The 20,000-nt window shown below is 39.2% G+C and overlaps 1 protein-coding gene and 1 non-coding gene across 8 annotated transcripts in view; both read right to left on the reverse strand.

Moving 5' to 3' along the window:
* Nucleotides 1-20,000, reverse strand: part of LOC106879202 (huntingtin-interacting protein 1) — a 278,609-nt gene that overhangs the window by 93,047 nt on the left and 165,562 nt on the right. The window lies entirely within an intron of this gene.
* Trnai-uau (transfer RNA isoleucine (anticodon UAU)) lies at nucleotides 6,070-6,184 on the reverse strand. Its single transcript has 2 exons — nucleotides 6,147-6,184; nucleotides 6,070-6,105 (listed from the first exon to the last, which is right to left on the reverse strand). It is a non-coding gene; the product is annotated as a tRNA-Ile (tRNA).

Here is a 20,000-nt window from a genome sequence, read left to right on the forward strand (position 1 = left end):
TACCGCTCTAAACACCCCAGTAACAGTTACCCGTCCTAGATACTGAGCTCCGGAGAGAAAATACAAGAATTGACGGAACTGTTCCACCCTGTCTACTCCACTCACACCACTCTAAACCTGTGGCTGATCCACGGGTAACCCGTAGTGACTCTGCGATGTCAAGTACTGCCAAGATCAACATCCTCGTAGCAGCCTTAGTTGGTGTAATGAGGAATGTATCCCCACTATGCCAACCACGACAACAACACATCCAGCACCATATATTCCGAATGCAACGTTCCGGATACACACAGCATTATAGAATCAGGGTGTACAATGGAGCGGAAACAAAATTCGAACGCATCCTAAGAGATGCTGAAAACGGTATATGGCCCCTGTACCGCAACAAGTTCTGGAATAGGTTAGAGGGGGAGGCCAACAAAAGAAATAAGAACGATACTTGGTATGATAACAAGAAGTTTCACAGTGTAATGTTTGTTGATGCTACACCTATGAACGTATTAAGTAAGGCATTCAAGAAAATCCTGCACACAACTGGCCTTAAGATCAAAGTTGCAGAAAAGACTGGTAGGACTATCAAATCTGTATTATGTAGATCATATCCGTTTGATAGAATCATCTGTCAAAATAATTGTGCAGTATGTCCTACCAGATCAAGTGCCAAGAAGGAGCTTGCGCGACTAACCCAGAGTCATACATTGGTGAGACTTCTAGGAGTATCAATGATAGGCTCAAAGAACACCTGGACAACTGCATTGAAAAGAAACCAAACTCCATCTTCTACCAGCATGCTGTAGACTGCCACAAGGGCTCGTTAGGGAGACTTAATTTAAATATCTTATCCACACATCCCACTGATGCAATGCTGAGACAAGTCATTGAAGCTGTCTGTATACAGGAATACAAACCCTCTCTCAACCGTAAATGCGAGTGGGGTAACATCCAGATTCCACTCGGGAGTACACCTCTATAATCACCCTCCTCTCTCTTTTACATGTGGAATTCCATTCCCTACATACATGTTGAGATGCATAATACATACATATATGTAGTTATATATAACCGTATGAGCGTATATAGTTTGATATGTATGTACGTATGTGCAGATGCATATGTGTGTGCACGTGTGTGTATGTGTTGCGCGTTGTGTATATGACTATGTGCGTATGAACATGTGTAGATATGAGTATGTGTAGATACATCTATGTGTGGCATGTTTATGTGTGTTAAAAAAAAGGTTATAATAAAATAACAATATTAAAAAAATGCATGTTTGAATTTAACCGTTATCCTTGTATTAGTGTCATATATATTTGTATATATGTATGTGTGTGTGTATATATGTGTATATATGTATAGGTGTAGTGATGGATAAGCGTATATGTGTGTATACTTTAAGATTATACGTATATTTGTGAGTGTGTGTGAGTGTCAATATGAGCGTGTGTACTTGTATATACGTATACGCAAGGTTATATATGTGCATATAAGCAAGGTTATATATGTGCATATAAGCAAGGTTATATATGTGCATATAAGCAAGGTTATATATGTGCATATAAGCATACATTCGTTGTATCCATTCACCGTTAGACGGTGGTGAGAGGGACAAAGGCACACAGACACACATATATGTGTGTGTGTGTGTGTTTACATATGTGTAGATGCATATGTGTGTGTATATACAACCTTCAACAAAGTAAGTCGTGTATACAACTTGAACTGACGCACATATCCGTACATAAACATACGTTCACATGTACACAAACACCCACCCGTATCTCTATCTGTCTATATGTCTGTACTTACACCCGTGCAGTTGGCACATGTGAAATTGCATTGTTGTTATGTAGTTTCATCATTACGTATAAGCTACACAGCAAAAGTACGTAAAGGGAAGCAAGCAGACCATGTTGATATATAATAACAATGTAATGTTAGTATTAGTTATGTTAAAGCAATGGGCATATATACACAAATGTGCCCCACCAATTTGCATGTACACAGATGATTACGCGATATAGGTATATGTGTGTGCCTCTCTCTCTCTCTCTCTGTATATGTGTGTGTATATATATATATATATATATATATATATATATATATATATATGTATATATATATATATATATATATATATATATATATATATATATATATATATATATGTATATATATATATATATATATATATATATATATATATATATATATGTATATATATATATATATATATATATATATATATATATATATATATATATATATATATATATGAACGTTATATATACATTCACGTTAAATATACAGATACTTAAATGGTCAAATATATTTATATATTTCTACAAAATGATTTATCTAAAGTTTGATGATAAAAGTACACTAAAAAAAAAAATTGTGCTCCTAGCGAGTTTCGACCTCAGAATCTCTGTCTAACTTCAATGTTGATCTTCAAGGTCGTACCCACTCAAATCTATTTAGTCGAAAGTATAGGTATATGTATATACACACAAGTGCATGAAATATATCTCTATATACGTAAATGGTCAACTGTCATGTTTACATATATATATGTAGATATAGTATGTTTAAAGATTCACGGTAGAAAGACACAAAAAGAATTTGTGCCCCGGGTGAGTTTCGAACTCACAATCTCCGCAAAACGTCCGTCTTGTGGTGTGAAACACAAGGAAGGTACTGTCGTTAACGTATCGAGTGTACATAGCTAAGTGCATAGCTAATTTTACAGAGTGCTTTGCGACCCGTAACATCCACTTAGCTATGTACTCTCGATACGTTGACCACATTAACCTCGTCGTGAAATGTAATAATAATACAGATACGAAAACTCCCCTAAATGAGGAACAGGTGATGACAGCTATACAACACATGGCTGACCCTATCCATAGCAGCAGTGGAACGGCTACCGCAGACTACCGCTCTAAACACCCCAGTAATAGTTACCCGTCCTAGATACTGAGCTTTGGATAGAAAATACTACAATTGACGGAACTGTTCAACCCTGTCTACTCCACTCACACTATTCTAAACCTATGGCTGATCCACGGGTAACCCGTAGTGACTCTGTGATGTCAAGTACTGCCAGGATCAACATCCACGTAGCAGACTTAGTTAGAGCAATGAGGAATGTATCCCCACTCTGCCAACCACAACAACACATCCAGCACCATATATTCCAAATGCAACGTTCCGGATACACAGCATGATAGAATCAGGGTGTACAATGGAGCGAAAACAAAATTCGAACGCATCCTGAGAGATGCTGAAAACGGTATATGGCCCCTGTACCGCAACAAGTTCTGGAATAGGTTAGAGGGGGAGGCCAACAAAAGAAATAAGAACGATACTTGGTATGATAACAAGAAGTTTCACAGTGTAATGTTTGTTGATGCTACACCTAAGAACGTATTAAGTAAGGCATTCAAGAAAATCTATATGTATCCATTCGTTGTATCCATTCATCGTTAGACGGTGGTGAGAGGGACAAACGTACATACACAGACACACATATATGTGTGTGTGTGTTTACATATGTGTAGATGCATATGTATATGTGCGTGTATATACAACCTTCAACAAAGTAAGTCGTGTATACAACTTGAACTGACGCACATATCCGTACATAAACATACGTTCACATGTACACAAACACCCACCCGTATCTCTATCTGTCTATATGTCTGTACTTACACCCGTGCAGTTGGCACATGTGAAATTGCATTGTTGTTATGTAGTTTCATCATTACGTATAAGCTACACAGCAAAAGTACGTAAAGGGAAGCAAGCAGACCATGTTGATATATAATAACAATGTAATGTTAGTATTAGTTATGTTAAAGCAATGGGCATATATACACAAATGTGCCCCACCAATTTGCATGTACACAGATGATTACGCGATTTAGGTATATGTGTGTGCCTCTCTCTCTCTCTCTATCTCTCTCTCTTTCTTTCTCTCTCTCTCTTTCTCTCTCTCTCTCTCTCTTTCTCTCTCTCTCTCTCTCTCTCTCTCTCTCTCTCTCTCTCTCTCTATATATATATATATATATATATATATATATATAATGGTCAAATATATTTACATATTTCTACAAAATGATTTATCTAAAGTTTGATGATAAAAGTACACTAAAAAAAAAATTGTGCTCCTAGCGAGTTTCGACCTCAGAATCTCTGCCTAACTTCAATGTTGATCTTCAAGTTCGTACCCACTCAAATCTATTTAGTCAAAAGTATAGGTATATGTATATACACACACGTACGTGAAATATATCTCTATATACGTAAATGGTCAACTGTCATGTTTACATATATATATGTAGATATAATATATTTAATGATTCACGGTAGAAAGACACAAAAAAATTGTGCCCCGGGTGAGGCTCGAACTCACTACCTCCGTAAAACTTCCGTCTTGTGGTTTGAAACACAAGGAAGGTACCGTCGTCAACATATCGAGAGTACATAGCTAATTTTAAACAGTGCTTTGCGACCCGTAACATCCACTTAGCTATGCACTCTCGATACGTTGACCACATTAACCTTGTCGTGAAATGTAATAATAATACAGATACGAACACCTTATTAAATGAGGAACAGGTGATGACAGCTATACAACACATGGCTGACCCTATCCATAGCAGCAGTGGAACGGCTACCGTAGACTACCGCTCTAAACACCCCAGTAATAGTTACCCATCCTAGATATTCAGCTATGGAGAGAAAATACTACAATTGACGGAACTGTTCAACCCTGTCTACTCCACTCACACGACTCTAAACCTGTGGCTGATCCACGGGTAACCCGTAGTGACTCTGTGATGTCAAGTACTGACGCACATATCAGTACATAAACATACGTTCACATGTACACACAAACACGTCTACACACTTATCCTATTACTCACGTACATCCATAAGTACATACGTGCATACTCACATACATACATATATACATGCATGCGGATAGGCATGCACACATGCATACGCATGTACACAGATGCATACGCGCACACATGTACACGCACATACATACATACATACATACATACATACATAAATACACACATACATACATACATATATATCATGAACTAAGTGTTACTTTCTCAGATGCAGCACAATCTTGTCAGTGAACAGGTCATCGCGGTCTGAAAGCGACGAAAATATTTGGACAGATTAAATTTAAATGTTGAGGAGTAGGAGTGGCTGTGTGGTAGGTAGCTTGCTTACCAACCACTTGGTTCCGGGTTCAGTCTTCAGCTATAGCCTCGGACCGACCAAAGCCTTGTGAGTGAATTTGGTAGACAGAAACTGAAAGAAGCCCGTCGTATATATGTATATGTGTGTGTGTATGTTTGTGTGATCGCTTGTCAACCGATGGTGGTGTGTTTATGTCCCCGTAACATAGCGGTTCGGCAAAAGAGACCGATAGAATAAGTACTAGGCTTACAAAAGAATAAGTCATGGGGCTGATTTGCTCGACTAAAGGTGGTGCTCCAGCATGGCCGCAGTCAAATGACTGAAACAAGTAAAAGACTAAGTGAATCTGACGGCTTTTGTGTGTTATTTTAAATGGCTTATAAATACCTTCTATGCTGTAATTATATATGTATATATAAATATACGTATATATAAATATACGTATATATATAAGTATACGTGTGTGCCTCTCTCTCTCACTCTCTCTCTCTCTATATATATGAACGTTATATATACTTTCACGTTAAATATACAGATACTTAAATGGTCAAATATATTTACATATTTCTACAAAATGATTTATCTAAAGTTTGATTATAAAAGTACGTTAAAAACAAATTGTGCTCCTAGCGAGTTTCGACCTCAGAATCTCAGTCTAACTTCAATGTTGATCTTCAAGTTCGTACCCACTCAAATCTATTTAGTCGAAAGTATAGGTATATGTATATACACACACGTACGTGAAATATATCTCTATATACGTAAATGGTCAACTGTCATATTTACATATATATATGTAGATATAATATATTTAAAGATTCACGGTAGAAAGACACAAAAAAATTGTGCCCCGGGTGAGGCTCGAACTCACAACCTCCGCATAACTTCCGTCTTGTGGTTTGAAACACAAGGAAGGTACTGTCTATAAGTACGGCGCGCTAACCGATTGTGCCACCGGGGCAGCTGATCAATTTGCTCCTAATTTAAGTATGTAAATGAAAACACTTCATTTTGCTCCACTCATTTACCTCCCTTTGCGCTTCCGATTGAGCAGGTGGTTGTTGTTGTTGTGCATGTTGTGGTGGCGATGTCGGTGGTGGTGGTTGTTGTTGATGTCGTTGTTGTTGCTATTGTTGGCGAACCGGCACAATTCTTAGCACACCGGACAAAATGCTCAGTGGCATTTCTTCCGGCTTTTATATTCCGAATTCGAATGCCGCCGACTTCGATTTTTGCCTTTGAATCCTTTCGTGATCGATAAAATCAGAAGCGTCTGAGCACTGAGATCGATATGATCGACTTCCCCCGCCCCTCCCGCCAAATGCAGAAGGAATTTATTAAGGCGGCGAGATGGCAGAACCGTTAGCGACAAGCCGTCCGTCGCTACGCTGCGAGTTCCAATTCCGCTGAGGTCGACGTTGCCTTTCATCCTTTCGGGGTCGATAAAAAAAAAAAGTACCAGCCGAGTACGGGGATCGATGTAACGGATCATGCCCCTCCCTCAATCACTTGTGCCTATAGCAGAAACGATTATTATTAATATTATTATTATTATAAGTAGTAGTAGTAGTAGTAGTAGGCAACGAGTTGGCAGAAACATCAGCATGCCGGACAAACTGCTTAGCAGCATTTCGTCCGTTTTTGCGTTCTGAGTTCAAACTCCGCTGAGGTTGGCTTTGTCTTTCAGCCGTTCGGGGGCGCCTCCCCTCAAATTTCAGGCCTTCTACCAAGAGCAGCGGAAAGCTGACGGGATTGTTTGCGTGAAACAGAGCTCAGAAAGTCAAATTCCGCCCGTGTCGACTTCACTTTCCATTCTTCTGGGGGTCAAAGTACCCGTCAAAGACTGGAATCGATTGAATTGTCCGTCCCCCTCCTCTCAAAATCAGCAAGCGTTGTGTTGTTCGTCGTTGTTGATGTTGCCATGTCAACGCCTGCTTCTCCATCATTGTAAGACTCTTCGACAATAAGAACCCTTTCTACTCTAGGCAAAAGGCCAGAAGTTTTTAGGAAGGGGACCAGTCGATTAGATAGACCTCATTACGCAACTGATACTTAATATAATCGACCTCGAAAGGATGAAAGGCAAAGTTGACTTCGGCGGAAATTGAACTCAGACTGCAGCGGTCGACGAAATAGCGGTGTCGGTATTTAAATTATTTTAATTATTTAAACAGAAACACAGAAAGTGGTCCCTGGGGGATGACAGTACAAAAAGCAGGACACATGAGGCCCTGAATAAATGGGAGGATCATCGGGATTTTCAAAGGGTTTTGAGTGGGTGAGTGAAACGTCCCCTCTCAACGTTGTTGCTGGTGGTTTGGACACTTTGAATGATGTAGTCTTAGATATACAATGACAGGAAAGGAAACAGTTGGCATGGTCATGGCTGGAACGTCTTTCATCATAGATCTGCTGTATTAGAACCAAAGTGATAACATCAACAACCACCACCACCACCACCACCACCAACACCTCCACCACCACCACCACCACCACCACCACCGTCATCATCATCACCACTAAAACTGGAGATGTAAAACAGGAGCAAAGAAGGCCATAGTTTTTCTATATTTATTACACTTTTTAAATTTTTATTTTATCTTTTATTCTTTTCCAATTTATTTCTGAAATCTTACATCACTGCTCCCCTCCCTCACCCGCCAACATTAACCCCCCTCTTCCCCCTCCCTACTTCAGCTCCTATTTTCAACCTCCCTTTATCTCAACTCCATCCCTTTCTCACCTTTGTGATAAGAACCACATGGAAAGGGGGGAAGGAGGATGAAGAGGAAGAAGAGGCGGGTGGTAAAAAGTGAGACCCCCTACCACATACACACACATGCAACATAGACACACATATACGCATACATGCACACACACACACACACACACACAGGTACACAAAAGGAAGGAAAACAAGAGTTCGCTTTACTGGTTGTCATGGCTGACTAGTTTTGCAGTCAGGAGACCAGAAGACAATCTGGAAATATTGTTATGAAATGAAGTTTGGTGTTAAACTGGGCGAAAACATTGCAAAAACTTATGACATGCTCCAGACTGGTCGTGGATTAACTTGTATGAACTGAGCATTTGTTTTTCACTGGCACAAGGGGCCAGGAAAAGCAAGTCCACTGGCAAGCTCATACTGATCCCCTTTTTTCCACAGCAAGGGCATCATCAGCACCCACTGGCTTCCCTCTCACCAGAAAGGAACACTAAGAATACTTTGCGGAGGTTTTGAGGGTGTTCAGGAAGTGGTCCCATCAGAAAGGGCCACAGCACCAGCGCCAGGACAAAGTGCCAATCCACATTTCCATCGTGGTAAGCAACTCCTTGACAGAGATGGGCATCAAAACTACCCCTCACCCTCCCTAAGGGTGTTCCCTAAGCTGAAGGAGAGAAAGGAGGCTGTGACAAGGGTCCTGGATACCTTCACTTTTGGAGGATTTCCGTGGGGCTTTTACAAAGTGGCTGGACCTCTACAAGTGCGTTGAAGTGAAAACAATCTCTTTTGAAGGAGATTGGAGTTCTGGGCTTCTCTGGAAGTAATAAATGTCCCTCTTGAACAAGTCTCAAAACTTCCAGAATACTCTTTGTGTGTGGGGGGGGGGGGGTGTACACCAAATCCACTCACAAGGCTTTTTCTTTTTTTGGCCTGGGGCTATAGTAGAAGACACTTACCCAGTGGGCCACACAGTGGAACTGAAAGCAGAGCCATGTTATCACAAAACAAACTTCTTATCCACACGGCCACAGTGGATCAAGAATATATATATATATATATATATATATGTAGAGAGAGAGAGAGAGAGAGAGAGAGAGAGAGAGGAATGTTCGTGTGTGTGTATATATTTTTATTTATAGTTTAACCATTTGAAACCAACCCAGCTGAAACCACCTCTGGCTCCGTAGTACAAATGTCTTGTTTGCATAAGTTTTGAATTAAAAAATCCTCCAGCAAACCTTAGTCACAGTTTATGTTCCTAACCCTAACCCTAACCCTAGCTGAAGGATAATAAAGTTATTTTACTAAAGACTTTGTTATATTTAAAGTAATTGAAAGAAACACAGAAGCAGCTCAACAGAAATACAGTAACGAAAGGGTTAAACTGTTGGATCCCAACCAGGGGTCCACATGACCCTTAAGTCTCCATACAAGATTTTGTTGTTAAAATTTATCTCCAATAAAATTGTTACAAAACATGAAGTGTTTCAACAATTTTTTTTTATACAATTCCTAGAAATATTTAATTACAAAACTATAAAAGGGTTTCATAGGCAAAAAATGGTTGAGGATCCCTGAGAAATGCTAACAAGAAAATGGGTTCACGTTCTTTGTTTGTGGAGAGTGGCAGGTTGAGAGAGGGGACAGTCAGAGTTCCCCACAGGGTGACAGCCTTCACTGCTCAGCTACTGTTGGGGTATAAGTGTACCTTGGAATGAAAGCCACTACATAGTTCCATGCAGTTCATATCTAGAACTACTAACATCACCACCACCACCACTCCCTCCGCAATGGTTATACATTCACTCCACCCACCACGTAATTCTGCACCCTTCCCCCACCAGCTTCACCCCTCTCATTCACCACACTCATCTCCCTCCTTCACCCCCCCCACCTCTGGACCCTCGTTCCACCCCCTCCACGTAATACCACACCACATCTTTATCACAAACCCACTCACATCTGGCCTTTTTCATTCCTCCCCCCACTCTCTTCTCCCCCACATCACAGCCATCTTACAGGGCTGTCAATGCTTCTGCAAGAGAAGGCACAAGCTGCTTTTCATACACACATCATGCATACCTACAGACACACACACACACCATATATGTACAAACACACACAATATATATATATATATATATATATATATATATATATATAGACATGCATGTGTGTGTATCTGATTGTGTATACACATGTATATATATATATGTATGTGTGTGTGTGTGTGTGTATGTGTGTATATATATATATATATATATATAAACAATATATGAGTATATGCATATATATGTACATGTATGTACATACCTTCATCTACATGTACATATAGATACATAACTGGGTACATGACGTGGCAAAAGAACATGGACAAAATGATAAACAAGGTACAACAAACAAACAAGCCACACACAGGTGTCGCTGTTGTAGTAAGTAACTTACTTCCCAACCACAAGGTTCTGGGTTCAATCCCACAGCATGGTACTTCGGGCAAGTATCTTCTACTATAGCCTCGGGCCAACCAAAGCCTTGAGAGTGGATTTGGTAGACGGAAACTGAAAGAAGCCTGTCGTGTGTGTATATATATATATATATAAGGAAATAATTTTATTTTCAAACGCAGGAGAATGCTAATGATGTAGCATAAACAGGATAAACTATCTGCCATGAGACTCGAACTCACATCCCTGTGATTACACATCAAGTGCTAAACTACCCGGATGACAAATTCTTCTGCAATTTTAGGATATTTAAATCTAGCTTTAGAAAACAGTATCCTACGGTAAATTCAACTTGGGTTGAAAGTCAACAAACAAAGTTTGCTTCAGATGTATTGAGACGTATTGAAAGATACGGATAAAGCAATAATCTTATTTTCAAATACAGGATAATGTTAATAATATAGTATGAACAGGATAAACCATCCATATTTTGCAGAAATTTCTGCAAAATATGGATGGTTTGTGCTAAGAGTAGAAAGGGTTTTTATTATTGAGGGAGAGAGCAGTGCATACCATCAAAGTGATGCTGGGTTACAAATATACAAAGCCCAGTATACCCATCTGATAAGGGTACACCAGGCACATGCATCTTAACTATATGTATGTGTGACATGGTGATTTCATATTAAGTGTGCATGACCTAGCAGGTGGGACCAGTTAGAATTTCCACATAGCCTCCATTGAACAAACTTACCCAGGTTATCGTGCCCCCTTTTGTAGTGCTTCTGGGCCAGCTTCTTCACCACTCACAGTTTGTGAGATTCTTTCATTTCTGCTGCCACACATCCTACAAAACAGTGATTTCCTACTCTTCTTAATCTATTTGCAACTCGTAATTACTTTCCAGAGCTTCTTCCTCAATGCCTCATTGAATCCTTTCAGATCACTTTTTCTCCAAGTGATCTCCAAGTGTTGGTTTCGTCTTTTCCTTCCATTTCTCTCAGGCATTCCCCATACAATGGTTTCCTTTCCCACTTGTTTCTTCTTCTTCTTCATCTTCTTTCTCAAATATATTTGTGGATGCATTGCATTATTCGTTCAGGTATTCTATCGTTAATTCCAACAGCAGCAGCAAGCAAGGATCCACTCTGCTCTTTGATCTACCTATCCCACACTGTTCTTCTTCTTCTTGTTGATGACACAGGTCTTGCGTCCTATGATGCCTCTTCCTCCCTTCTTCCGAGGCACACACAGTCTGTCAGCATTGCTTTTGGGGTGTAATTCCTTGTTAATTGTGTCATCACTTCTCTGATTTTCCTGTCCATTTCCACTTGAAGAGCACCATTTGCGTGGGGCCAGTGCCAGTGCCATCTGACTGGTACCTGTGCCGGTGGTACATAAAAGCACCAACTACACTCTCGGAGTGGTTGGCATTAGGAAAGGCATCCAGCTGTAGAAACCATGCCAGATCAGATTGGAGCCTGGTGTAGCCATCTGGTTCACCAGTCCTCAGTCAAACCGTCCAACCCATGCTAGCATGAAAAGTGGGCATTAAATGATGATGATGGGGATAATTATACATACACACCAACACATACACATATATAGAGATGGAAACATACATATACACAAATATATACACACACACAAAGATATATACATATGTATATATGTACATATATATATATATGCACATATATATATATATATATATATATATATATATATATACACACACATATACATATATGTATATGGACATATATATATATATATATATATATACACATGCACATATATACATTTATTTACACACATACCCACACACATATATGTCTAAGTTAGGCTCAGGGCCAGATACATAAAATTGAAGTTAGTTGTTTAAATCAACCCCGTTCCCCCCACTTCCTAGCAGTCTGGTATATTATTTTGGTGACCCTCAAAATGTTAAAAGGTAATGTTAACCTCGGCGGGATTTGATCTCTGAACATCAAGGCATTTCTTAAGTCTTTTATTGTTTCTAATAAAAAAATTAAAAAAACTGTTGCCATTTGCTGTGCATGGCAACCCCCAACACACACACACAGCAGAAATTGTTGAGGTGCAGCGATTGTGGCTGGTGACGGGTTTGAACTGACGAAGTAGGAACATCTATTTTTAGATAGACACACAGACAGACAGACAGGTAAATAGGTAGATAGAAAGATAGATAGGTGGACAGACAGACAGACAGACAGATAGATTGCTAAGTTACAGGGACCTCAACACATCAACATCCGTTGTCAAGTGATGGTGGGTGGGGGGTGGGGGCAAACAGATACAAAGACTCACACACACATACACCCACAGATATGCGCGAGCGCGCATTTCTTTTTTGTTTGTTTCTTCTTCGTTTTTGAGTTCTGGTCAAACCTTTCCGGTTCAGAGGCCATCGACTGACCATGTGTGACGATCTGAACCTTCCCACCTCTCTCCCCCCACCACCACTCCCGTTCGCCAGCGCGTGCAGTTTGTTCCTATTCTTTCCAATTCGTTCCAAGTTGTTTTACACGAATTTTTTTTAATTTCGTTTTTGAGCTCTGGTCAGACATTCATAGTTTTAACACCCTTTTCTTTTGCCTTAAAAAGTTGTGTTTTGGATTATATTTTTATATGTCAAAGTTGTGCAATAACTAATGCATTCGGTTTTGCAATTTGTTTGCACGGGAAACCTGCCCTTTGTGGCGAATTTACCGATATTATCTAAAATTACTTTCAGCTTTTCTTCGCCATATTTTGGGGTCGTTTTTGAGACTCGGCGTCTTCGAAGCCATTCGCAGACGATCTCAGAAAGAAGGCTGGTCTCCATAGCAACGAATCTTGGCGAGGTTCATTTCTTTACCCTCCCTTCACCACGGCTTCACGAAGAAGGTAAGAAGGGGAAGGGGGGGGGGAGAAGAAGTAAGACCCGAACAGGTGCAGGTGTACGCGTGAACGCCGACACCGTTGCCACCAGCAACAAGAACAGCGATATCGTCGCAAAGGCTTCGACCTCAAAGAAGAGAAACGCCACCACCAGAAGCACTTCCAATAATTACTAATAAATATACATATATATATATAATATATGTGTGTGTATATATATATATACATACATACATAATATTAAAACAATTCAACTGCAACAAGATGAATGCAGTGTTGAAATCTCTGGAAATGCATGAGGAAAGGAATGATTTGAGGGAGATTTGGTTGCTATTTCTACCATGTCTTGCTACCATGTTGAGAATATCCCCCCCCCCTTCTCATTGGCTCATACATACATAAGAGAGTAGGTTGTGATTTGAGGAAGATTAGGCTGCTATTTTTAGCAGGTCAAGCTACCATTAAAAAGCCTTTTTCCTTGCCTTGTGTAGGTGGTAGTGTTGATGATGGGTCCGGTTTGTAGCAATGGTTGTGTTAGTGGTGGTGATGGTCGTGGTGGAGCAGAAGATAATGTAATGAAGTAATTTCTGAGATAAGTTTTTGCCATGCTTCATTTAGCCACACAACACATACAATACATGCACACACATCGTAATTTTAATTAAATTAAATTCCAGAGTTATCTACCTTACCTGTTTTAACCAGAACTAAGCATTTGCGTAACAATTGTCTGATCTCTTAGCAGCTAATTTCTATTAACTAACCCTACTTCATGGATTATGTACATTGACACTCCACCACACAAGTATCAATGTCCATCTGTCTCTGTCTGTTTGTCTCTCTATTTAATAAGTGCAGATGTGACTGTGTGTCCAGAAATTTGCTTTCCAACCACTGGCTCAATTCAGATGGCTCTTCTGAGCTGCTGAAGACTGATCAGTTTCTGGCTGGAAGGCCATATGTGTGGCAGCAGGATTCAGCTCCTGGCCCTGTCTCCAGAAAATGTCAGAAAGGGTTGGCTGAGAATTTCTACAACTTCAACAACAGCCCCTATTCCTGGCCTCATAATTTCCCCAATTGTAATCCAATGGATTACTATGGATTGCTACGTATGAGGTATGGTTGAGAAAGACGCCAACTGCCTGCCCTGCTTGCAAAATCAAGGCCAAACTGGGACCAAGATCCAGAAAGTGTTTGAAGATCTTCCCAGGGACACGGTGAAGAACACACGTTCTGCTTCTGGATCTGTCTTGAGGCCATGATGGAAGCTGAGGGCAGCTACTTCTGAATAAACTGTTATCACCCAGCCATAACATTGTTGAAAGGTTAGTGTCTTTCAACTTTCTAAAAAGGTTCTTTTCTCAATCTAAACTCTTCTCTTGAAATATTATGACTGTATCAAGGAATTTCCAAAACACTAACGAACTAACTATGCACCCACACATACATAGATGCATCATCATTGATGGTATCTGAATTCTAATTGAAGTTACTGACTCCTATTCGAGAGAATAATGCTAAAAAGTACACCACCGGATTACATATTTATGCGTATGCATGTATGTATGTGTGTAAATATAAACGTATGCGTCCATGTGTATATGTGTATGAAAGTATGTACACTAGCATATTATTATGGATATATATATATATATATATATACATGTGTTTACATTCTAAAATAAGTATTATGAATGTATGCATTCATATATCATCATCATCATCATCATCGTTTAACGTCCGCTTTCCATGCTAGCATGGGTTGGACGATTTGACTGAGGACTGGTGAAACCGGATGGCAACACCAGGCTCCAGTCTGATTTGGCAGAGTTTCTACAGCTGGATGCCCTTCCTAACGCCAACCACTCAGAGAGTGTAGTGGGTGCTTTTACATGTCACCCGCATGAAAACGGCCACGCTCGAAATGGTGTCTTTTATGTGCCACCCGCACAAGCCAGTCCAGGGGCACTGGCAACGATCTCGCTCGAAAATCCTACAGGAGCCAGTCAGGCGGTACTGGCAACGGCCACGTTCAAAATGGTGCATCTCATGTGCCACCCGCACAAGAACCAGTCCAGGGGCACTGGCAACGATCTTACTTGGCTTGCCGGGTCTTCTCACGCACAGCACATTTCCAAAGGTCTCGGTCAGTAGTCATCGCCTCGGTGAGGCCCAATGTTCGAAGGTCTTGCCTCACCACCTCAGCCCAGGTCTTCCTGGGCCTACCTCTTCCACAGGTTCCCTCAACTGTTAGGGTGTGGCACTTTTTCACGCAGCTATCCTCATCCATTCTCACCACATGTCCATACCAGCGCACTCGTCTCTCTTGCACACCACAACTGATGCTTCTAATGTTCAGCTTTTCTCTCAAGATACTTACACTCTGACGGGTATTCACATTGACATTACACATCCAACGGAGCATACTGGCTTCATTCCTTGCGAGCTTACGTATGTCCTCAGCAGTTACAGCCCATGTTTCACTGCCATGTAGCATGGTTGTTCGTACGCATGCGTCATACAGTCTGCCTTTTACTCTGAGTTAGAGTCCCTTTGTCGCCAGCAGGGGTAAGAGCTCTCTAAATATATATATATATATACATATATATATGTATGTATACATTCATATATATATATACATTCATATATATATATATATATATATATATATATATATATATATATATACATTCATATATATATGTATACATTCATATATATATATATATATATATATATACATTCATATATATATGTATACATTCATATATATATATATATATATATATATACATTCATATATATATGTATACATTCATATATATATATATATATATATATATATATATATATACATTCATATATATATGTATACATTCATATATATATGTATACATTCATATATATATATATATATATATATATATATATATACATATATATATATACATACATATATATATATATATGTATGTATACATTCATATATATATATATATATATATATATATATATATATATATATATATATATATATACATATATATATATATATGTATGTATACATTCATATATATATATATATATATATATATATATATATACATATATATATATATGTATGTATACATTCATATATATATATATATATATATATATATATACATATATATATATATGTATGTATACATTCATATATATATATATATATATATATATATATACATATATATGTATACATTCATATATATATATATATATATATATATATATATATATATATATATATATATACATATATATATATATATGTATGTATACATTCATATATATATATATATATATGTATGTATACATTCATATATATATATATATATATATATATATATATATATATATATATATACATCTATTTATCTATCTTTATATATATATATATATATATGTGTGTGTGTGTGTGTGTGTGTGTGTGTGTGTGTGTGTATATTTGTATATATGCATACATATATATATTTGTATATGCATATACCCACACACTGCTACCCATACATAGGTGTACACTCATTTATACACACACACACACACACATGAGCACATACAGACGTGTGTGTGTGTGTGTGTGTGTGTGTGTGTGTGTGCATGCATTTGCATATGTATGTACACGTACTTTTCTATATAAAAAAAACTCATCATTTTAACCCTGCCCCCCCTCTTTTCCTCTCTCCCATCTGCTATTGTTTACTCAGTAATTTGGTAGCGCTGCTTCCCCCCACGCCCATCCCCCACTACTTCCCTCATTACCGTAACATGAAGTTTGCTTCCGTCTATAAACGTTGTTTCCGGCGCTGATTATAGACATGTCTCTCCTGCTTGTGTATATGGAAGCAAGTGTGTGTGTGTGTGTGTGAATGCATAGATATGCAATCACATATACAAATATATATAGATACATATAGATACATACATACACACACACACACACACATATATATACAAACACACACACACGCATATATTATATATCATATATGTGTGTGTATGTATATAATATATATATATATATATAGATAATCATTTTCATTGCATGTTTGGGTATATATGTATATATATATATACATACATATATACATACATATACATATGTATCTATATACACACACACTCATGTGTACACACTATCCATAGATGCATGTATATAGATACATATATATACACACACACACTGATACATGGGCATGGACATGGTTATTGTTGCTGGAAAGCATACATACCTAATTATACAGATTATTTACTGTTATGATATAAACTCATTCACAAAGACGCATTTTTATATGCATGCCAACAGACATAGACACATGTGCACACATGCATGTATGTAGAAGGATACATGTGTACCTTCTTCCTCAATTACTGATGTATATATTCACACATACGCGGGCGTGTGCATGTATGTGTGTTCACATATACACACATCTATTTATATATGCAGGATGTTCACAGCAATCATTTTGATGCTTGTGTGTATAAATATGTACCTATGTACATATATTATCATGTAAAACAGTTTGATTCAATCCCATGCAACTTATAGCTTTGTAGGTTACTTACACGACCCTGCAAAAGTTGCATGGGGCCAAATCAAATTAGTTTAAATAAGACCCGGCAAGCCAAGTGAGACCCTAATCCAAGGCCTCTGCCAGGGGTGTAGCCAGCCCACTTATGCGTACCTTCTGTTACTGAAGACCTGTTGAGGCAAATGAAATCGAAATCGTAATTGAACCAAATTCGATAAATGGCACATGTGCCAGTGGAGCGCTAACAGTACTGTCCGAACATGACCATTGCCAGAGCAGCTGTCTAGCTTCCATGCCAGTGGCTCGTAAATAGCACCATTTGAGGGTGATCGTTACCAGCATCGCCTTACTGGCACGTGAAAAAACATTCGAGCAAGGTCACTGCTAGTGCCGCTGGACTGGCTCTTGTGGGGGTGGCACGTAAAATACACCATTTTGAGCGTGGTCATTGCCAGTACTGCCTGATTGGCCCTTGTGCCGGTGGCACGTAAAAGCACCCACTGCACTCTCGGAGTGGTTGGCGTTAGGAAGGGCATCCAGCTGTAGAAACATTGCCAGATCAGATTGGAACCTGGTGTTGCCATCTGGTTTCACCAGTCCTCAGTCAAATCGTCCAACCCATGCTAGCATGGAAAGTGGACGTTAAACGATGATGATGATATATACATACACACATGCATATATGGATGCAGGACGTCACCAACAGTGCAAACAACATGAAATACGTAAACAAACGAGTTAAATATGTAAACAATGAGAAAAAATATGGTAAACAGGACAAGTAAACAGAGAAAGGAGCCTTCATCAGTTGTCAGCTGTCTCTCTATGACAGTATGAGTCTTCAAAGACAGTTGGTCCCATAAATTCTAAAAGAAAATTTAGGATTTATATATATATGGATATATATAACGATTGTAGCGTGGAAGGTGTTTATAAGCCTTTTAAAATAACACAAAAGCCGTCAGATTCACTTCAACATTTAAATTTAATTTGTCCAAATATTTTCGTCGCTTTCAGACCGCGATGACCTGTTCACTGACAAAATTGTGCTGCATCTGAGAAAGTAACACTTAGTTCATGATATATATGTATGTATGTATGTGTGTATTTATGTATGTATGTATGTATGTATGTATGTATGTATGTATGTATGTATGTGCGTGTACATGTGTGCGCGTATGCATCTGTGTACATGCGTATGCATGTGTGCATGCCTATCCGCATGCATGTATATATGTATGTATGTGAGTATGCACGTATGTACTTATGGATGTACGTGAGTAATAGGGTAAGTGTGTAGACGTGTTTGTGTGTACATGTGAACGTATGTTTATGTACTGATATGTGCGTCAGTACTTGACATCACAGAGTCACTACGGGTTACCCGTGGATCAGCCACAGGTTTAGAGTCGTGTGAGTGGAGTAGACAGGGTTGAACAGTTCCGTCAATTGTAGTATTTTCTCTCCGGAGCTCAGTATCTAGGACGGGTAACTATTACTGGGGTGTTTAGAGCGGTAGTCTACGGTAGCCGTTCTACTGCTGCTATGGATAGGGTCAGCCATGTGTTGTATAGCTGTCATCACCTGTTCCTCATTTAGTGGAGTGTTCGTATCTGTATTATTATTACATTTCACGACAGGTCTATCCACGACAACCTCCATCTCATGCGCTACATCATAGAGAGGGTGGGTAACGAAGCTGGCGTGGGTGGGGCTTTGATCAATTTAGATCAGTTTAAAGCCTTCGATAGGGTCGACCATCGATACCTGGCAGCTGGCTTCGGTCCGGTCTTCCGCGGGTGGATAGCTGCTTTATACAGCGGCATCTGCTCGATCATACGGGTGAACGGCCATCTATCGGAACTGTTCAACATCTCGCGTTCGGTTCGCCAAGGGTGTCCTCTCTCCTCCCTTCTGTATGTATTGACTCCCGAGCCATTACTGTGGAAGTTGGAGGCTTTGAGGGACGTCCCGCGTGATCTGGGATGTGGAAGGAGCGTGTCTGCCTATGCCGACGACGTCACCGTGATGGTGTCGAGCCACAGGCATATTGACCTGATTGGCGAGACACGAAACGAGTATGAAGCGGTGACAGGTGCGAAAATTAACGAGGAAAAGTCAATGGGCTTG

The sequence above is a fragment of the Octopus bimaculoides genome, chromosome 30, assembly GCF_046866305.1.
Source record: "Octopus bimaculoides isolate indiv1 chromosome 30, ASM4686630v1, whole genome shotgun sequence".
NCBI lineage: Eukaryota > Metazoa > Mollusca > Cephalopoda > Octopoda > Octopodidae > Octopus > Octopus bimaculoides.